The sequence below is a fragment of the Bactrocera neohumeralis genome, chromosome 6 (assembly GCF_024586455.1).
Source record: "Bactrocera neohumeralis isolate Rockhampton chromosome 6, APGP_CSIRO_Bneo_wtdbg2-racon-allhic-juicebox.fasta_v2, whole genome shotgun sequence".
Lineage (NCBI taxonomy): Eukaryota > Metazoa > Arthropoda > Insecta > Diptera > Tephritidae > Bactrocera > Bactrocera neohumeralis.
Genome location: NC_065923.1, coordinates 8,082,340 through 8,103,561, shown reverse-complemented (window position 1 = coordinate 8,103,561; position 21,222 = coordinate 8,082,340). Strand labels below are relative to the sequence as shown.

The 21,222-nt window shown below is 40.9% G+C and overlaps 1 long non-coding RNA gene across 1 annotated transcript in view; it reads right to left on the bottom strand.

Annotated features, from left to right (window-relative positions):
* Positions 1-1,078: 1,078 nt before the first annotated feature.
* LOC126763722 (uncharacterized) overlaps positions 1,079-21,222 on the bottom strand; it is a 202,478-nt gene continuing 182,334 nt past the window's right edge. The window contains exon 6 of the long non-coding RNA XR_007667656.1: positions 1,079-2,925. This is a non-coding gene — a long non-coding RNA (uncharacterized LOC126763722). The remainder of the gene's footprint in view (positions 2,926-21,222) is intronic.

Below are 21,222 nucleotides of genomic sequence, written 5' to 3'. Positions count from 1 at the left end.
CTAAGAGTGTATTCGATTTTCAATACTCTTCTGCGGGCTATGCCAGTATGGGCAAGCGTGCGCTGCGAAAAACATGTTTGAAAATGTAACCTAAAAACAGCAAAAAGGCAAAAGAGGGAAAAAGTGAAAAATAATAAAACGTCGAACATGAAAAATCACAGAAAAGCATAAAAAGTGATGGCACATTTAAGTGTGTGGCGATTTTATTATGCTCTTTTTTCGAGAATGAGACCTTCTATTAAACAAACAGTGAGAGTGCCGGCGAGTGTAGGGGCTGTAGCTAAATCCTTGTTGCAACCAACTGAAGAGAATTGCAACAAAAAGCGAAAATAAGCAATCTTTTACTGCCGACTAACATGAAGTTGGCGGAGTTTCCAAATAAACCGCATACGCGTACCGTTAAGCGTGGCTTCTTTGGTGTCGTAAAATTTCGTTACCCTTTCCCTTTTAAAACACACTTTCTCAGTCTTAGTGAGAGTTTTATAGCCGGTGATGAGCTAGATGGCATTGCATAAGGGCTTTTAAAGCTGTTTTCTTTTTTTGTCCAAGAAATTATCGTGGTGAAAGTAAATGTGGTAAATAAAAATGGAAAGCATGGCAAGTCTTTATATGGTCGAATGTGACGAATGTTGCTTTTAAAGTGTTATAGCGTTGAAGGAGAATTGCGGCTGTTTTCAAATTTTTTTTCCTGGAGATATTTAAGAGCATATTGTACTTACACGATTAATGTCCGAATGCCTTTCTAAGAAAGCCTTTCCTTATATAAAGTATTTTTACAACACTGGCTTTAGAAGCCCTGAGATCAAGTAAGAACCCTAATAAGTAGTAACTACAGTTATTCTGATCACACGAGTCTGAGCCGTTTCGCGCTCACCTCTCTACCTTCCAAGAGCGCTATAAGACAACCAAATAAACTAATTGCTGCAGAAATCTTAACTTTTGTTGTAATGCTTTTAATTAATTCTTACCATTTCTCAATTTCCCAATGCCACTTTGAAGAATTCTCATTTCGAGCCACGATGTCCAGTCACAACCCTTGAAATATTTTAAATCGATCAAGAATTGCGTTTGGACAATCAGAGCTAAAAATCGAATTGTGTGGAGAACGCGCAGAAGTTGGGACTTAACACAGATACAGCTGGCTTTGCTGACATTATTATTGGTATTAGCTTATTAAATATTGCAACAGAAATGAAGTTGCGTATGGCGATGCCAAAGCTGCCCCTTTTCATTGCCAATATACCTAAAACTCGCAGCTGAACACTGTCTCCAACTTAGTCGGTGTCCTTTACCTTATGCACAGCTGCTGACATTTTTATCACACTGCCTTCTTTGACTCCATTTCTTCTTCTTCTTCTAAGAGTTCTTCGTTACAGGCTTTGCTCGGAACGAGTAGAACGCTGATTGCAGGTTCACTGACAGTCCATTCCACTGTTGATGGTTTTGCTGCTAAAGTTTCCTGTCAAAACTAAAGAAATCCCGCCTGCGTGCGCCTCCGCTCCGGTAACCGGTAGTTATTGAAGTCAGCGTTGCTCTTCTGCTGTCGCTCATCTATTGTTGGCTTTGTGTCTCGGACATCTACAAAAGTGTCAGAAAATCACAAAATCATTGCAAAATGAATCGCATTACAAGCAAAGTCCTGTCATCCATTGAGTTGACTTTAAGCGTCGGTCAACCGGACTCTGCAGCCATGCCCACCTCGCCTGTCTGTCGTGTGTTTGCACGGCGCAGATACACATGCCATCCCACAGTCACACACACAAACACAAACACACCCACACATCGCCGGGAGTGTACTCCACCTTGTAAGTCGGCCACATTTTACTTTTATTAAATTTTCGCAGAACTTCAATTTCACGCAAAGGAATGGGTCCGCAAAATGCAACACGAAGAGAGGCGGCGTGGCAGGGTGTCACACTTTGCGCATAACGGTACGCTGCCTGCGGTCTGTGCTGAGGTCAAACTGCCGTTGTTCGGTTTCCTTTCCTTTTTAGTGCCGGACTTAGCGGCAAGTGAGGAGTTTTCATTTCATCCGGACACTTATTTCTCGTTGTCCGGTCACTTTTCCACTTAATTTTTCTTTATCGCAAGCAAAGCTCGCTCCGCGCTCATCCCCGCCTTCTAGCTGTCCATTTGCTTAATTTTTCTTAGTGTCTTTTCAATTTTTCTCATTTTCCGGTTTTCCTCTTTCTCGCTCTTTTCAGGGATGCTTGCTGCCGTCCCAAGTCCAAGAAGTGTGTGTGTGTGTGTGTGTGTGTAGGTGTTTGTGCAACTGCACTTTTGTCGGGCTGTTGATTTGTGGACCGTTGTTGTTGTTGCTGTCATTGTTGGCGTTGAAATGACTGCTTGTTCTCCTGTGTGTGCTCGTGTGATCCCGGTCAGTGTTGCATGTGTCGGTGGCATCGCCACAGGGCGTGTCTGGTTGACAATCTCGGAATTTACTTGATGTGTTGCAAGTGTCCGTCCGCCCCACGACACTACAAACCGTACTCTGAATGCGGTATATTTATTTAAACGGATGTGCTTATTTACCGTATTCTTGCATACAAACATACATACATATGTACAAATGTACAAATGTATGCATGTATTTTCTCATTTTGTACCGCACAGTGTGCGCTGTGCCACTGTTGCAGCTGTCCTTCAATCCAATGCATATTATCACTAGTTTTTGCCACTTTTTCTCTCACTTCTCATTATATTCCCGTTTTCCAGCTCCCGGTACGCCCTCACGGGTTGGCAGTGCCCGGATTTTGCTTGTCGACAATGTCCACTCTTTCGTGCGCCATTTTTAAATTGCTATTTCTTATCCCTTTGGTTTTTCGCATTCGTTCTTGTTTTACTTATTCGGTGATTAAGCGTAGTGACAGTCGCTTCAAGACAATGGTGCTGATGTTGCGGTCAGCGGTGTTGCAAGCGTAAGCTCTGTAATGAGAGAGAAGTGTGAAAATGTTTAATTATAGCACAATGAGGTTAAAAAGGTATAACGTTTCTCTGGCTGTGGGCAAATGAATCTTTCGCCTTTTATTCCTAATTCAGTTTTCAGTTTGAAAGCTTTATTGAAAGCAGCGTTTTGTAAAACCGCAAAGCTCTTTAACTCCTTTTAATTTTTATGATCTGAGCACAAAGCGTGTTTAAAGTGGATTTGCGACAAGTTTTGCGGCATAAAAGAAAGGTAATGCGATTTGCTTTAGCTGACTAAGATGGAAAAAGGAACTTTTTGTCTCATTTACAAAATTTGAGTAACACAAAAGTTTTGTTTCAGTCAGGCACACAAGAAGACTCCTAGCAATAAACTGGGGATAATCAGATTCGCTGGGGTATAAAACTTTGTTCTATGACAAAGTCTTCCGACATTAACAGTTATTTCCAGCTATTCGGTGAGTGCATTCGCCAGAGGACCTGTGAAGGTCTTGCCTTCAGCAAGATCTGCCATATGCGGTAAGAACAACAATTCTTGAGTAATGTCGGTGGCATGAAATTTTTGAGAATCATCTCAAATAACGTTGAAACAGCTTTAACAAACCAAGCAATCCAAAGAAAAAATAATCAGATCTGTCTTCAGTACTTTTGTTTATAACTGCCCACGTGTGAGCTCTCTCTCACTCTATCTCGAGGATCATTAACATCTAAGCTAACGTAATACCAGTGCTCAGTCAGAATTGGGAAGGACTTCTCTGAAAAATTTGTTACTTAAGAAAGTTTCATGCACAGGGTTTGTCCGGAAAGTAATAGGACTGAGCGTGCGCGCACCGAGTGGATTCGGTAGATGGCGTTTCTAGCTATCGAACGAGCGGCTGGTCAGTTGTCTCCGAGCACCTGGAGAGTCAGGACAAACATTTTCGCGTTTCGTGTTTCTGTGAGTGGTGCAAGCCGAAAATGCAGCGTTCGTTAGAGCAGAGGTACGCGATTAAATTCTGTGTGAAACTCGGTAAATCTGCGACAGAGACGTTTGATGTGATCAAGCAGGCTTATCCAGATGTTGCTTTAGCAAGCAGTGGTGGGTTTCGATGGCACCAGATCGTTTTGGAGGGCCGGGAAGAGGGTCGCTGATGAAGACCGTGCTGGGAGCCCAGCGACTTCGACAAACACCGTCAATGTGATTCGTGAGGGCAAAGTTGACATTAAAGGCATCGTCCACCTTGAATTTCTTCCTCTAGGATAAACCGTCAATGCCAAGTTTTAAGTGGAAGTCCTCAAGAGACTCAAACGAAGCGTCAATTGGGTCCGACAAGACATCGCAGCCGATTGGAAGTTGCACCACGACATCGCCCCGGTTCACACCACCTTTCTTGTGAACAACTACCTCACCAAGGCCGGCATCCCAACACTTCCGCAGCCGCCCTACAGCCTAGATGTGCTCCCCGAACTTTTTTTAATTCCTTGCCTGAAAAGGCCGATGAAAGGCAAGCACTTTAAGACGACAGAGGGGATCCAAGCAGCATGCACCTCGGCTAGGACATTCCGAAGAATGTTTTCCGTAACGCCTTCAATGCTTGTATATCGCGCTGGGAGCGCTGCATCGACGCAGAACTAGCCTATTTTGAAAGTTTTTAAAGAATTGTAACGATTGGTTCAATAATTTTTTTTTCGACTCAACTTTCCGGACAAACTTTGTATACCGCCTGTCATGCGATTTCCATTTAAATCCAACCGCTCAAGTTTTTCTTTAAGTTAGTTGAGAGTTAAGTATTAACCAAATATTATAAGTTTGAAAGAGGTTCATTCTTGTTCTCGCTACTCTCTTCTAGACTCAACTTATCTATTACGATGAATCCTTGTACAATATCGACTTTATTGAGATCAAGAATCCTCTAGACTGGCGGTGGTTTTATTGGTTAGATGATTCAAATCTCTTTAGGCATTAACAACCGAAAAATCGGTCGATAAAGCCTTATTTGGGGGCCCGCCATCCATCATCCGTTTTAATTTAATTAATAAAAATAGTTCAAGAGAATTACTTATCTAAATCATTAATGAATTGAATTTGATGGCATTTTTGAAATAAACAAGAAATATTTGCCATTCACACCACAAATAAGAACCGTTAATGCCCACAAGGCGAGAGCAAAAAGTGACCAAATCAACGAGCCGAGCAACCTCACACTTTGTGAGCTTTTAAGCCACAAAATAACGGCAAATATATACGAATATGTCTGAAGATAAGCACTACACGCTTCTTATGCTGGATCTGCCGCACGCTCTCTCACATAAATGTCTCTTATCAGCCGCAAGCACATATACTCACACACTAACTGCTTATCTGTTCGCCATATTTGAAGTCGTGTGCCGTCGCCTGTGTGTTTTCGGTTTGTTTGCTTGGCTGGGTGGTCGGTCGGTTTGTGGAGCTCATAAAGATTTTTATCATTTTTGACCACTTATTTATTTTATATTGGTCGACGAAGGCTTCTTGTTGCTGCTGCTGCTGCTGCTGCTGCTGCTTTGTTGTTGTTGGCATTGTTCCGCCTTGTGTAGCATGACAGTTATACTCGTTAGCATTATGGTTTGTTTGCAGTGCTATTGACGTTATTGTTATTGTTCTTTAACACACTTAAATATGGCCGCATAAAGTAGCGTGCAACATGAGTATGATAAGGCAACAACAACAACAACACCATGCAGTTGAGTGTTCATTGTGCGTCATCATAACTTTCAACACTCATCATTCATCGGCGTTGAGTGTGATTTTTATGGGTGGCGAGTTGGTGGCCGGTACGGACGAGTGTGTGGAAAGTGAGTGATGGTGTCGTTGGTGGCGGCCGTTGTGCCGTTATGTGGTTGGTTGTTTGTTGGTTTTGCTTGCTGTCTGCTTTAACAGCAGCAAGGGGAGACAACACTGCTTCCGCTTCTAATTTTGCTCCGCCAAATGTTGCTGCGCCTATAGCACCATATTGTTGTTGTTATTGTTATTGTGTATTTTATTTCTTTTATGTTTCACTACGTTTTTATGCCAATATTTGACGTAATTTCTTAGTTGCGCCACAGCTTGCCGCGCTAGTGTCCTTCTACACTTCATAAATAAGCAACTTTGTGGTCTTTATTGTTGTTTTATATGTATTTGTTGTTGCTTTTCCATTTCTGAGTTGCTAGTTTTGGCTTCCAAAGCTGCTGCTCCTGCTTCTGCTTGTGTCTTGTTGTTAATGTTGTCATGCCTCACTGCTTTCTAATTCTTGCTTAGCTCATCGCCGGGATTCTTCTCAGGATTCTTTGTCTCGTTTGTCTTCGGCAATAGCTCTTTTAGCTCTATTATTTACACTTTCAGCATTTCACTCGCTACTCGCTTTTCATCTTGTTATGTACATACATAAATAAATAAATGCACATTTTCCATGACTAAAATATTGTGTTCTCATTTTTCGGCTAAGTTTTTATTTAGCAAACAAAGAAATATGAAATCCATTAGTCTTAAGTGTCCGTCGTCGCTCCCGAATAGAATATAAACATTTTTACTTTTACTTAGGAGTGTTTGAGGCATGAGGGGTGGACTGCAAAAAGATTTGTATGGGAGATATTTTTTGAGGAGAGGGAGGAAGCGTTTTTTTTAATATTCTACTACAAAAGCAAGACAAGGGCTCCAGGACTTCATTTGGATTGTTATAAGTAAGATATTTTTAGAATTTCACAATTAAATAATACGACTATAAAACTACACAATTCTGCAGATCGTCTTATGCTCTTCGAACTATAATCATTTCAGATACAGGACTGTGAAGACATGCAGTTAACAGTGTCGTATAATGTTTTATTAGAAAACCACTCTATTCAGTTCAATGCTCTGGACCAAAAGCAAAACAGAATTAAATTTATTACACAATTTATATTCTCTCTCTTCTCCCCCAATGAAAATAAGAAAACACCCAGAGGTGGCCCAGTGACTAATGCCCAGACCATACTAAAATTAATAACACTTCTTCAGCTGGCCCAGAGGCAGTGAAAGCATAACACCAAGAGATGACGAACACGGTTCCCAATCGATGACGATGAAGCAGACGCTCCATTGCCCGACCATGTCGAAGTTCGAATAACTGAAGAAGTCTGAAGAACAACAAATCGGTGAGGGCCGTTGGATTGCCGGCCGAACTATTCAAACACAGCGGCGAAGAACTGATAAGGAACATGCATCACGATTGGAAGTGCTCTGGTTAATCCACAAACAGGGAGACCCCACAATCCGCGGTAATATAAGATTCTATTGAGCATACTGTGAGAAAAGCCCAACGTTAACAACCTGATTGGACCTTATGAGTGTGGCTTAAGGCCTGGAAAATCAATGACTGAGCAGATATCGACAAATACCTCCTCTTATTATTTGCTCCAGCAGTAGATTGCAGAAGTCGCACAAAAGGGAGCCACCTTTTCCGAAACCTTATTTGCAGTCAAGCAGCTTACGATTTCCGGTCTTAGACCAAGTAACCTCAGGTTAGCCAAAGAACATCCGTTTGAAGGCGAGCTAAAGTGAGAAGGCGAACCATCCCTCCTCAAGGTTTGGGACCCGCAACGCAAAAAACGTCCCCAATGAAAAGAAGAAAACAACCTCGGACTGACATACTTCAGATCTCTAATACAGGAGAGATATGTAACGTCTGTATAGAAACCATAGAAAAGTACAAATGAAATGGGGAGAAGCTGAGCGTGAAGTGCAGAAGGCGATTATTATGACTCTGAAAACTCTGTTGTTATACAGATTGGCTGCTTTTTGCAAGGGTGTTCGAAATGTGAAGGTTAACCAAAGTATGTTATATTAAGATAAGGATGTAAACAGCCAAAAAGGCGCTATGTAATGAAATAAAAATCGTGTAACACATTCCATTTATAATAAAAACATCGATATTATTCAAAAGGCTCTTCATTAATTAAACATCCTGCCGAAAAAATCTTGACAGCGAAGTGAACCATTCTGCAATTAATCACGCTTGCTGCCGCCAATACGCCGACGTACACACGCATACTTAAATATTACACATGTTTGTTGTTTGTTGTTGCCGAAGTACACGAAAGCACAACTTTTGCGCCCGAAGTGGCTCTAATGATATCAAAACGGTCCACACAATAACAAAAGCGCTTAGAGGACCCAACTTTTATGAGCGTATTACGGCTAATGGTAAGCTACTTCAGCGCAGCAGTAATCAAAGCGTAGCCAGAACAACGGAACAATGTTATCGGCAGCACACACACACACACATACACATGCATGCGTACAAGCTAATCGATGTAATTAGAAATCTCTTCTGAGAAAGTTTTGTCCCACTGTTTGCTATTTGTTTCCACTTTGTGTATTTCCTAGCGGCACTAATGTATTGCTTATACCGTATGTACGAGTTTGTATTTGTGGGCTGAGGGAAAGCTCAAACAATCGAAGAAAGTTCGAAGAAAGCAAAGCAGGAAGTCCACGGTATAGCCGGATGTGCGGCTCAAATGTGTCGAAATAAACATTTGATTGCATTAAAAGTGCTGAACTAATTGAAATCGAATAAGCGTCTCAGGCAGTTTGAGTGTTCTTGCCGATATACAAACAGATGTTTGTACAATATGCAACAGTTGAGGGTTCATGCTGTATTTCAAAGGCCACTTTGGTCTTAAGAAGTCCTCTCTTTAAGCAAAACTCCAAACTAACATTCAAAAATTGCGGACTTTGTCCAGCATTGGGTGCCGTTTTGGATAAATAAAATTGCTGGGCCCAAATGCATTATATGCCAATGCGATAGTAAATATATCATGCCACCGGTACGCTGCCTTCCCCGCTGGTCCTAATACCATTTACTATCAGCGTACTTCCTGTTTACACGCTATCGCATCAATGTAGTACAAATTGACGAGTGCGCTGATATAATAACGCTCCGCTTTTTGTAATACGAAGAGGAAGTGGTAATGGAAGTCGGAAGCCTGAATATGCCAGCGCCAACCCACATATCCATACAAATTTGTATTGTGGCAGCGCTGATGGTTAAATCAATAGCAGCTTTGAAAATGCTTGATTATTTCCTCGGGCTTTTTGTTCTCATATTTCCACTGTGAATCGCCAACGCTGATGGGGTTCTGATTGCTACTAGCCAGAGCGTACCGTCATAGACGACGCTTTGCCCATCGGCAATTGCGGCCGTCACGAATTCTGGCCTTTCGTTTGGGTGATAAAAATCGGTTGCGTTGCTGGTAGCTGCCAGCGGAAATACCAATGGATTTGTTGCGACGTGCCGGGGCATTTTTATTAGGCACATCAAAGTGTTTTATGAGCGCTCCAAGGTGGCTTGCTCTTATTTACGTACATACATCTAAACATACTTGGACAGATGTGTATTTAATGGGCGTAAACTCAGCCATCTGCAAATGACCGAAAATATCTTTTAGGCGCCTTTTGATTTTCGAGAACCAGAAGCTGGTTGGGTGTGTGTTGTGAGATAAACATTTTTCCGGAGAATTCGTTTTGTCGGTCCATAATTCCGACCTCATTTTACTAATAGCTTCGCGCAAACTACACATAATACATAAATAGTTTCCTTGTTCATAGTTTGGCCAGTCGGAAGGAATTCGGAGTGCGCAACTCCTCGATAGTCGAACAAAACAGTCAACGTAACCTTGATTTTTGACCTGCTTTGGCGTGTTTATTGTAGTTTCGGTTCATCTTTGTCACGATATCCGGAAGACAGAACGTCTTTTTCCGATCGTAAGCATAGATCCAAAACTCATCGTCAATAATAATACGTTTCATGACATCCTGGTACTCGGAAACCATTGTTTCCCAGACGACGCTGTTTTTCGAAAAACATTGAGTGATTTTGGAAACAATGGTGCTTTCACTTTTCTCAAGCATAAAAGATCTTTCAAAGTGGTTTCCACTGATTCTTCCGATATTCCAACGTTGCCAGTAAGAACTCTAATTATTAATGGTCGATTTTCAAGCACCGATTCTTTTATTTTATTGACCAGATGATTATCGGCTGATGTTGATGGCCTTCCACTACGTGGTTCTTGAGCTTCTTTGAATAATTTGTACCAATCAAAAACACTTGCTCGCTACAAACAATTGTCATCGAAAGCCTTTTCCAACATTCTGATCGTTTCGGCACAAAAAATTTTATTCCAAAATTTAATGAAACTTCTTTGTTGAATAATTTCACTCATCGTAAAAATCGCCGTATGCACTTTATGCACTTCAAGAAGACAAGGCTATACTAAACACTAGTGATGATTTTGATGTGGCATTTGGCACAAATGCCACGGACAGTCATACCATACTAGACAAAAAAATATTTCGACGATTGTGCTTTCGAGCGAAACTTTAATTAAAAAGTCTTACTAGTTTTTGTTCTCAGTAGAAATTTCTTACTGTTCACTTTTCGAAGGATACTCCACCTGTGCCAAACACTTTCTGCACATTACATTGCTGTCGTTACTCATTTCTCACTGATTATTTTCATAGCCATCTTGCCCCAGCCACTTAAAGTAACTGAGGACTCTTCTTTATAACTAAATTATGCTAATTACTTTCGGCGACTAATTATAAAATTAACTAATTTTCGCACCTCTGAGTGGCAGATAGCCCGTAACGGTGCGCCGCTACGCTTCACCTGCTGCTCGAACAGCCACCGGCGGCTAATGAAGTTGCCTGCCTCCACTGAGAGTGGCACTCAGCCACCCACTCCTTCGCGTACTTGTGCCTCGCTTTCTTTCGCTGTGCTCTGCTATGTGTTAATTACTTCAAGCAATTTGCAATTTGCGCCTGGTAGGGCTTTGGCTCTCCGCCTCCAGCTGCGTTCCGTTATTCTAGTTGTACATAAATAAATTAAGCCGACATTGTGGTGATAAATGATTTTATTGTTTTTGCTAATTGCCCTTTTCACTGTCTGCTTCATTTTGTTTTGGCACTTTGGCGGAGGCATTGGGCGCTGGTCCCTCGTATCTGCCTAAACAGGCCTTTGGCTTCGTCGATCGCACACATATACTGTCTTGTGCGTGGTGTAGTGGCAACTGGTTGCTAGGTAAGTGAGAAGCCTTGCCCGCGGGTTGTTTTGTTTATTATGTGTTTATGTCCCTTTTATTGAGTTATAAATTGACTACTCGACGCACACATTAACCAGATGAAATTTCGCTCCAAATGAGAATGAAATGCTATTTGGGGGATTCCCTCCAATATGTTTTGTTTAGATGCCTTTAATTATTAACAAAACTTAATTAATTGATTTATAGTTAAGTTAGAATAATTTGCAGCCGAAATTTTTCATTGATATCCGAGATCCGAGTTCGCCTTGACTGCCTAGATTATTTTTAAGAATTTTGAGAATTTTTTGGAACTTTTTAGACTTTTTAACACTGTTAAAAATGTGTGCCGAAGTGTCAAAAGCTTTGGTTGTTGAGAATTGAGCGAATCTATTTTAATTCTTTGGCTGAATTGGCGCGCAGGGGACTGTGATATTCTAGCATGTTTCAAAAGGCTTGAGCAATTGGCATATTTTCCTTTATTATTTCTAGATTTAAAATCGAGAACCCTCAGCCACAGCATGGACGGAGAACTAACATAAATTTGTTAACCTCGAAATTTGCTCAACACACTTTACTCAAAACTCAAAGGCAAGGAGGCTTCTACGCTAATGAAAGAAGCACGCAATCTAAAGTGTTACTAAGCAGGTGAGCAAACAAGAGTCGCAGTAATAAAGTACCTAAGTGAACAAGTAGTTGCCAGAGTGGGTACGTACATCCGTTGAGTGGCGGGAGTAAGTGGCTCGGGCACATAATGCGTCTAAATGAAGTTGTTTACCAGTGAATTTCGCCATTTTTCAAGCATTTAATGTGCGCCACACCCACCGAGCAGCCAACCAACCGGCAAACAAACAACCTCAAACACACAACCATTGACATACATAGGCCAGCAGGCAGACACTTGGCCCGTCATTACAAAGAAGGCACAGATCGCGCGGTCGGAGCCGTGCACAAAGCAAGTTGTGGGGCAATAAAGGTGTTCTAGCAGCAAAAAGAAAGAAAGTAAGCAAGAAAGGCAAGAAAAACTGCAGCAGAAGGCATGAGAGAGTTGCCAAGGTGCCGTCGGGCTGAAATTTCAATAACCTGTGCTCGACATTTCCCTGAAATGGCTGTCAATTTGGCGTAACTATGGCGAAGTATTTATGTCCTCAGTGCTGTGTGTTTTGTGCTTTATGCCGCTTAGACAGTTTGCAGGCAAGCAACCTCAATGCCTTGGTTGTGAGTGGGGGTGTGTGTGTGCGGTAAATGTTTGTATGATGACAATTTGGCATTCTTTGGAGTTAAAAAGTAAGGCAAAGCAGCTAAAGAGGCGCAAAAAGCCAAGAAAACAGACTTGAATTGACGGTAGTTTTTGTCTTTTTGCCACATTTTTTCCTTTTTGTGCGAGTCTTCTGTGCTAACCGCCCTGTAAGGAACGAAAGTACTCAGTAACGTTGCAGTTTTTAACAAAAAATTTTGTTGTAAGATTTCTGCTATTTTTGTATAGAAATAATTGATTTAGTTAGATTGGATCCGTGTTTTGGATTTTTGAATAGCAAATAACAGCACGAGCTTTTTTGAGCTTTTTCACTTTGTGAGCTTTTTCCCTTCATCGCTTCCCGACAAAGTCCTATTATTTAAAGCAAGTTTGCTAAGGATGACCCTTGTAATACAATTCGTTATTCATCAGATTTCGAGAAAGCCAAGACAGCAAAATTACTTAAAATTAACTAAAGCTAAACTGGTGAAGCTGCACTTTGGCACAAGCCCGGGTCTCACTGGCTGTGTCTCTCTCTTTTCTCCACCTGTTAACTAAGATTTGAGTACTTTCAAGCGCATTGCGAGCCTCTTTGTATGTTCGAGCTTTTGTCGTACGTTTGACGTAATTTCGTGTTCAAGTGTGATGCTGCGAAGAATGTCTGGTCGCAACACCTTTCTGCCAGACGACTGCCGGCGGCGACACAGTGGCAACGCCAAGCAACGTGCCATGAGTCAACATCACCTTTTGACTTCGCTGCCAAGATGAAGAGTTGGTTGCGTCAAATACTTCGCTTCGCTCCAATTCTCCGCCATTTGCGCTTTCAGTGCTTTCATTTTGATCTTTTTTCAACTGGCGCCTGGCGGTTGAAAACGTTTATTTAATACCTTTCTTTGACACTCTTTTTTGTTGTTATTGTTATTACTTTCCTGTGTTCGAGCGGCTGCCGCGACTGCATTTGTGTCTGAGCTTGTGCTGGCCGCTGAATCGCTTAAGTCTTCACAAGTTTGCCTTCGTTTTCCACACACACACAGCCTTTGTCTGCCTTTCACCTGCTTCGTCATTCGGTAATTCACTGCCTTTGGGCCATGCAACAACACTTCGCTGAAAGTTGAGTGCTTGCTTGCCACATACCACACGGCAGTTCGGCAGCACGTTGTAACTTTCAAACATTACGTGGCGTATTACGGTACATATTTACCGAGATTATACGAGAGAAAAAAATGAGTGGGTGTGTGTATGTACTGTGGTGTGAATGTGTGTGCATGTCCTTTGGTGTGGGTGTGTGTGTGTTCAGCTTTATGAAGTAAATTACGCTGCGGCACGTTGTCACGGCGATGTCGAGTGTGTTGGGCACATCACGCCAGATCATTATGCGTGTGTCGAAAATTATTTTAATTTTATATGTGTTAAATTCGTCACAACTTGGGTTAGCTGCACTCACACCCCTCACATACACACCTAAATATATACCTTTAGATGCTCATACGTCCTATGCGAGCGCTTAAAATTGTTAGTTTCTACCGTGTTCGGGGTGGAAAGATGACAAGGGAAATTTTGAGGCCTGTTAAATTTTCAAATTGGCTTGTCATGCTTGATATGTGTGTGCAAATACGGAAATAATTTTTTCTGGATCGATTTCGAAGCTTTTCATTTTCTTAGTTTTGTGTGGTTTTCTTTTACTTATAGTACTTCTTCTTATTCACTTCCCAAGCAGACTTGAATGGAAATAGTTCAGAGACAAAAATCTATTAAAATTTTGCAGAGCCTTTAAACCAAATGTGAATGGTTTCAAATTCGGTTAAGGAATCGTCTGATGAAATTTGAGGCTAGGGTCGACATTACTTTTAACCATATATGGGTAGTCGAAAAAGTCTTTTCGTATTTCTAATCAAACTTTAACATATTTTTTTATATTTATAATGAACTTTAATGAACCAAATATGCACCATTTTGGTCGATCACTTTTTGCCATTATTCAGCTAGAGCCATTATTCCATCAGTGTAAAACTTTTCTGGTTTCTCGGCGAAAAACTGCGACAAGTAATTTTCACTTTTACTCCATTAAAGGAGTTCTGCATTAACAGAAAGAAATGGTGGTCCGATGATGCAAGGTCAGGGCTATATGGTGGACGCATCAAAACTTCCCAGCCAAGCTCTCCCAGTTTTTGCCCAGCCATCAAAGATGTGTGTGGTCTAACGTTGTCCTGATGTAAGACGAATACCTTTCTGCTGATCAGTTCTGGCCGTTTTAAGCTTTCGAGGCGTCAATCCTGGCTTTACAACCATTTGTTGATCGTCAGCTCGCTCGGACCATGATGTTTTTCGCACATTATTGTCGTACTTGATCCACTTTTCGTCTCCTGTTACCATTCGCTTGAGAAATAGTTGGATTTTATTTCGTGTCAGCAAAGAACCACTAAATTTTTCACTAACAATTCATGTGGTACCCAAGCAGCGAGCTTCTTTTTGTAACCAACCTTTTTTAAATGGTTCAAAACCATTTGATGATGAATGTCAAGTTCAGTTAGCGATGTCATGGCTGCTTATGTGAAGGTCGTGGTCAATATTTTTTATAATTTCATCGACTTTTTCAACGATCGGTCGACCAGAGCGAGGTGCACCTTTCACAACGAAATATCCAGAACGGAAGAGAGCGAACCATTGTTGTGCCACACGAATTAATACAGCATCGTCTCGGTAAACTTTACAAATTTCATTGGTGGCTTGCGTGGCATTCTTCCCTTTTTTATACAAAAATTCCAAAAAATAGCAAATTTCTTTATTATTTGTACTCATTTTTGAAGAGCTGTAAATTTTTTTCAACTTCCCCGAATTTAATTAGTTGTTAGTTAAATGACGCTTAAAATCTCACCTTTCCAACACTACAAGTATATGGTATGACATAATGTGATTGGTAGCACTGGAGATATACGACTGTAAGGACATCTATTCGCAAAATACGAAAAGACTTTTTCGACTAACAATATAATAACTTAGCAACCATTTCAGCGCTTTTAATGACTCTCGAGAATAGAGTCCTTTCTGTTTTTATTTAAGTTAAACCTTATGAGAAAACTATCCTTCAACTGCACTGTCTCCATTGGCATAATGAAAGCATTGAACTTTTATGGTATACTGGAAGTTGCTTGATCTAAAACAATAATTTTTTCTTAGGTGTAATTTTCCGTTATCGCAGTAACAAAAGTCCCTAACATATACAAAAATGTACTAAAGAAGTCTTAACGGCGACGAAAGTCAACTTGCTGCCTCTTTAACAGCGGCAACGCCACTTCATCTCAACAGATGCGGAGGCAATGGCGCACAAGCGGCCCCTTCGCTTCTCCCAACGCAACCTCCTGCTTGGAGCCAAAGACTCATTGCCTTGGCGACGCATCGCTCTTCATCAACTAAAATTTCCACCGTTTTTACACCAAAGCACCGCACACACACACACACACCAGCACGTTGCTCCTGTAGCTGACAAGTTTCATCTCGCAATTTCTGGCACCCTTGTGCTTCACCTTTGTCTGTCCGACCTGACGACAACATTATTAAATGTCATAATTTCATTTGTGCAAATATTCACGAAATTTACACAAAACTTTGCCATCACTCAATGCCAACAACTACAGCAACAACAATTGCAAGGAATAATAATAATAACAATAATGAGCGTTGCCTTAAATGTATGGCACATCTTGCCTAGTGGGGGAGTGGGGGAGAGCAGTGCACTTGTGACTTGTGACTTGCTGCCAGTATTTGACTGCGGTGTTGCTGATGTTGTTGTTGGCGCTTCTGTGTTGCAAGTGGCATGTCGAAAGAACTTCTGAATGTTGTGTTTTAGTTGAGCACTTTCCACTTGAGTGCGAAGTTTGGAAGCGGCAACGGCAGCGCCAACTGTAACGGTAACTGTAACAGTAACGGTTATGACGCCAGCTTCAGCGGAAGCAACAAAATTCCAAGCACTCAAGTGCTTATGTTGTATAAGATGCAAAGTGTGTGTTCTAGTAAATTCTGTACGGCATGGCGTATGAGTGATGGAAAATTAATTATTACTGCATTTCGAGTAGGCAGGAGAATATGCTTTGTTTGATGATTACACGTTTCAAGTAGCGGTTGGAGTAGAGTCTGATGTGTGAACAAAAATATGAATTTTGGTGTTTACGAAGAAAACTGCTCAATTTTGTTCTCGTTATGAGAATTTAGTGGGCGGCAAAAGCTTTTGGAAAAATACTGCGCTGTTATAATCAATTAATTAGCCGATAAACATTTATTACAAGAATTTTGGGGTAAACTTAAGGGTTTCTATTGAAAGAGGCTAATTGCTTATCATAATAAATGCGCCTAAATGTAGGCCATACCTTCCTCTGTTTCCATAGAAATACTCGAATGCATTTAGGCCATTTTGTTACAGTTTGTTTTAGTAAACTCCCAATCGTTTTCGGGGATATAAGTATATACATAAACGATCAGCATGACGAGCTGGGCCAGTTTAGTCACGTTCTGCTGTCTCTCCGTCTCTCTGTTTGTAATATAAAGGAACTAGTTCCTCGTACATTGTGACAAATAAACACTGGGAAATTCTAACTAAATTCCACAGGTAAATGAGATTAAAAAAAATTTATATATAAGAAAATTAAAGGATATGGTGCTTGAAAATCGCCAGGGAAATGTTAAAGATGGCAAGAAAGCTCAACATCTCTCGCGAGTCCGAGTTCGAATGAGTTTGCAGGATATTTTGGGTATAAAACGCGTTCTTGCTCGACTCGTCCCAATAAAGCTGAATTCTTTTAAAAAGAGTGCCGTCGACAGGTCTTTTTTAACATGCTTGATCATGCGAATTCCGATCCCATATTCATGAAGAGCATCACAGCTGCCGATGAGACATGGCTTTATGAGTTTGATATGCAAATCAGGCAATAATCATTGGAATGAAGGGAAAAAGAGAGCTGAAACAAAAAAAAAAAACATTCCAAAGCCACTAAAGCAGATGCTGCTCACTGTGGTTTGTGATATTCGTGGTTTGGTGCATCATGAATTTGTGCCCTAGGGACAAACGGTCAATAAGAAGTTCTATTTGGCCGTATTGAGGCATTTGCATGAGAACATCTATCGAAAATGGTCGGAATTGTGGAAGAACAAGTCATAGATCACGATAATAATGCACCATCACATCGAACCACGATTGTGACCGAATTTAAAGCTAATAAGTAAGGAAGGGCTAAGTTCGGGTGTCACCGTACATTTTATACTCTCGCATGATAAAGTGATAATCGAGATTTCATTATCCGTCATTTACATATTTTTCAAATACCGTATTTGTGTAAAGTTTTATTCCGCTATCATCATTGGTTCCTAATGTATATATTATAGAGAGAAGGCATCAGATGGAATTCAAAATAGCGGTATATTGGAAGAAGGCGTGTTTGTGAACCGATTTCACCCATATTTCGTACATGTTATCAGGATGGTAAGAAAATATTATGTACCGAATTTCATTGAAATCGGTGTAGTAGTTCCTGAGATATGGTTTTTGGTCCATAAGTGGGCGACGCCACACCCATTTTCAATTTTTAAAAAAAGCCTGGGTGCAGCTTTCTTCTGCCATTTCTTCCGTAAAATTTAGTGTTTCTGACGTTTTTTGTTAGTCGGTAAACGCAACGCGCTCTTTTCTTGGGCGTGGTTTTTATCCGATTTCTTCCATTTTGAACTGTATATGGAAATGCCTGAAGAAAACGACTCTATAAAGTTTGGTTGACATAGCTAAAGTAGTTTCCGAGACAAATAACTTAGTAGGAGGCGGGGCCACGCCCACTTTTCCAAAAAAATTGCGTCCAAATACGCCCCCCCTCTAATGCGATCCTTTGTGCCAAATTTCAATAATATCTTTATTTATGGCTTAGTTATGACACTTTATAGGGTTTCGGTTTTCGCCATTTTGTGGGCGTGGCAGTGTGCCGATCTTCAAACCTAACCTTCTTATTTAGCCAAGGAATACGTGTACCAAGTTTCATCATGATATCTCAATTTTTACTCAAGTTACAGCTTGCACGGACGGAGGGACGGACAGACGGACGGCCAGACGGACGGACAGATGGACGGACGGACGGACAGACGGACGGACAGACGGACGGACAGACGGACGGACAGACGGACGGACAGACGGACGGACGGACAGACAGACATCCGGATTTCGACTCTACTCGTCACCCTGATCACTTTGGTATATATAACCCTATATCTAACTCTTTTAGTTTTAGGACTTACAAACAACCGTTATGTGAACAAACATATAATACTCTCCTTAGCAAGTTTGTTGCGAGAGTATAAAAAGCCAATGAATACTATCGATCCATCACAGAATTTTCCAGATTTGGGTCCGTGTGATTTTTTCTTGTTCTTCTAATTGAAATTGCCACTCCGTGGAACCCGATTTCAGTCGAACAGTCGATCGAAGAGATAAAACAAAATTTGCTCAAGCAGCTGAAGGCCAAAGAGGCAGCAAAGAGTGTTTGTGAAAAGTGTTTCGAAGACTGGAAAAATCGTCGACATAAGCGTATTACATCTGGTGGGGATTACTTTGAAGGCGACAAAATATATATTGATGAATAATCATATATTTTGCATTTTATTTACAATTTCCGGGTAATATTTTGTAACAATGTATAGGCATTCAGGCATATCTACCAACTAAAATCAATTTATTTCTATTTGCGGTGTAAGTCAACATTTACTTTAAATAAATTCTAATTGTTTGCGCATTTACCCGCAGCCTCGCCAGTAATTTGGCTGCGAAAAATTGCTATTTTCCAATCAAAACAAACCGAAATATTGCTAATTTGCCTAATAATCTGGCCGCAGTTATTAGCTCATGGCTTAACTAATTGTTATTTAGCACCCACATTCGAGCATAACGGCGCAAATATGTGCACGGCATGTATGGGGGTGTGTGGGTGTGCTGCCCGAAATAACCGCAAAATTACCTGCTCGAAATTGTTTTCAATTCCGCTGGGGAATCTCAATATTGGCAGTTGCTTTTGCGATAACTGATCAAAGTAAATTGCAATCGAGAGCAAACGCTAACCAGGCGCACACACATACATATACATAGGTGAGGTATGTGTTGACTTTATTGACGGACCACAGTTAAATTGGCACCCGCATGCCTCACGAGCAAACACGCATTAGCGCTTATGAAAGGCAAACATGCACTAACACACACGCGCACACACACACAGACACAAGCACATATGTATGTACATAAACAGCTCATGCCAGCGCAAGTGAATTCGGTTGCTCAGTTGCTCAGTTGCAATGGCGCAAATGCCTTTTGCCTTGGAGAAATGGCAGCAGTGTGGCAGCCACTCGGCTGATCTGCTTTGTAGCGAGTCAATGCGGCGAAAGCTCAACAAAAGCATTAATGCTATTGAAAGTCATCAATCAGTAAGCGTGGATGTGTGGTTGTGTGGCGCGGCGAATCGTGGCCGGTGAGCACTATGGACCCGTGCGAGACCTTGTTGTTGTTGTTGTTGCGTATAGAGTATGACAGCAATTTTGCCGTTCAATGCAGTCCAGCGCATACTTGCAATTTCGAACATTTGCATGTGTGTGTGCGTGTGAGCCCATGTGTGTATACAGTCATTAACTGCGCGGCACCTGAGGGTATTGCGGCGCAAATAAAAAGAGCAATCTGCCACATTAATTTTGCATATAAAAGTCAATAGCTGGCAGACGAAATAAATACACCCTGACACACACACACACGCTCATATACCTACATATGTGGTGCGAGACGAGTTGCAGTGGCGCAAATTTGTTTCTATAAGAAATATTTTACGGAAATTTGTGTATTTCAGAGCGTCTACGGAGACTTTATTGACTGAACTCGATTTATTGAAATTATATATATTTTTTACTAACAAGATTTATTATAAAAAAATCAATTAGAAAATTTTAGATTTCGTGTAATAAATCTTTTCCTTTGACTAATACTTGGTTTTAAAACCTTTATTTTTGGTTTCATTCATACACCGACGTTGTATAGAGTCTCATACCTCATAGCGGTTTAAGTGCATGACATCTGATTGGTCTGTTTTGCGGCAAGTCGCTTTTTAACTGGCGTTAGCGTATATTTTGGGTCGTTATCGTGCTTAAACGTCTTCTTTTTAGACATTTCCCAGCTGGAAAATGGTAAAATAACATCTTTCAACATGTTTCATACTGTTTTGTCCACGAAAACTTGAGGCGTTTAATCAAATAGAACTCTTTATTAACCGTGCGTCCCTTTGGAACAAGTTCGTGATGCATCAAACCATGAACATCGAAAAAAGAATGAACATCACCTTGATTTTTGACGTGATGTTTTCGATTTCGGCTCGTTTTCTTCTCTCCATTCCGATGATTATTGGCTTGTTTGCATGTCAAACTCATAAATCCATGTCTCATCGGCAGTTATAATGCTCGCCATGGAATGGACATTAGATCGGAACTCGCATGATCAAGCATGTCCAAAGAGGCCTGTTAACGGTACTCTTTTTGAGTAAAACATTCAGTTTTATCGGGACGAGTCGAGCAACAACGCCAAAATCATTCCAATAGACTCGAGAGAGCTGTCGAGCTTTCTTGCCATCTCTGTAATGCTTTCCTGATGATTTTCAAGCAAAATATCCTTAATTTTTTTTAATATTTTCATTAGGTGAAGAGATTGAATGCCGTCCAGAAGGACGATTTCTCGATCATTTTCGAACTATTTGTACCACTCGTAGGTTCAGGTTTTTGATAAAACTGTATCACCGTAAGTTTATTCTTTGTTCGATATTTTTATCCATTCTAAAAGTCGCAACGTATTACTGAGATGTACCGACTTAAGCAGCTGCTGTAAACACACTGGTTGACAGATCGCGTTCATATTTGGCTAGTAATTGAGGACAGTCCTACCAACTTAGCAAAATACATTGTTTTGAAATTACCCGTGCAGTTTAATTACAATTTCCGCTCCCAATGTATAT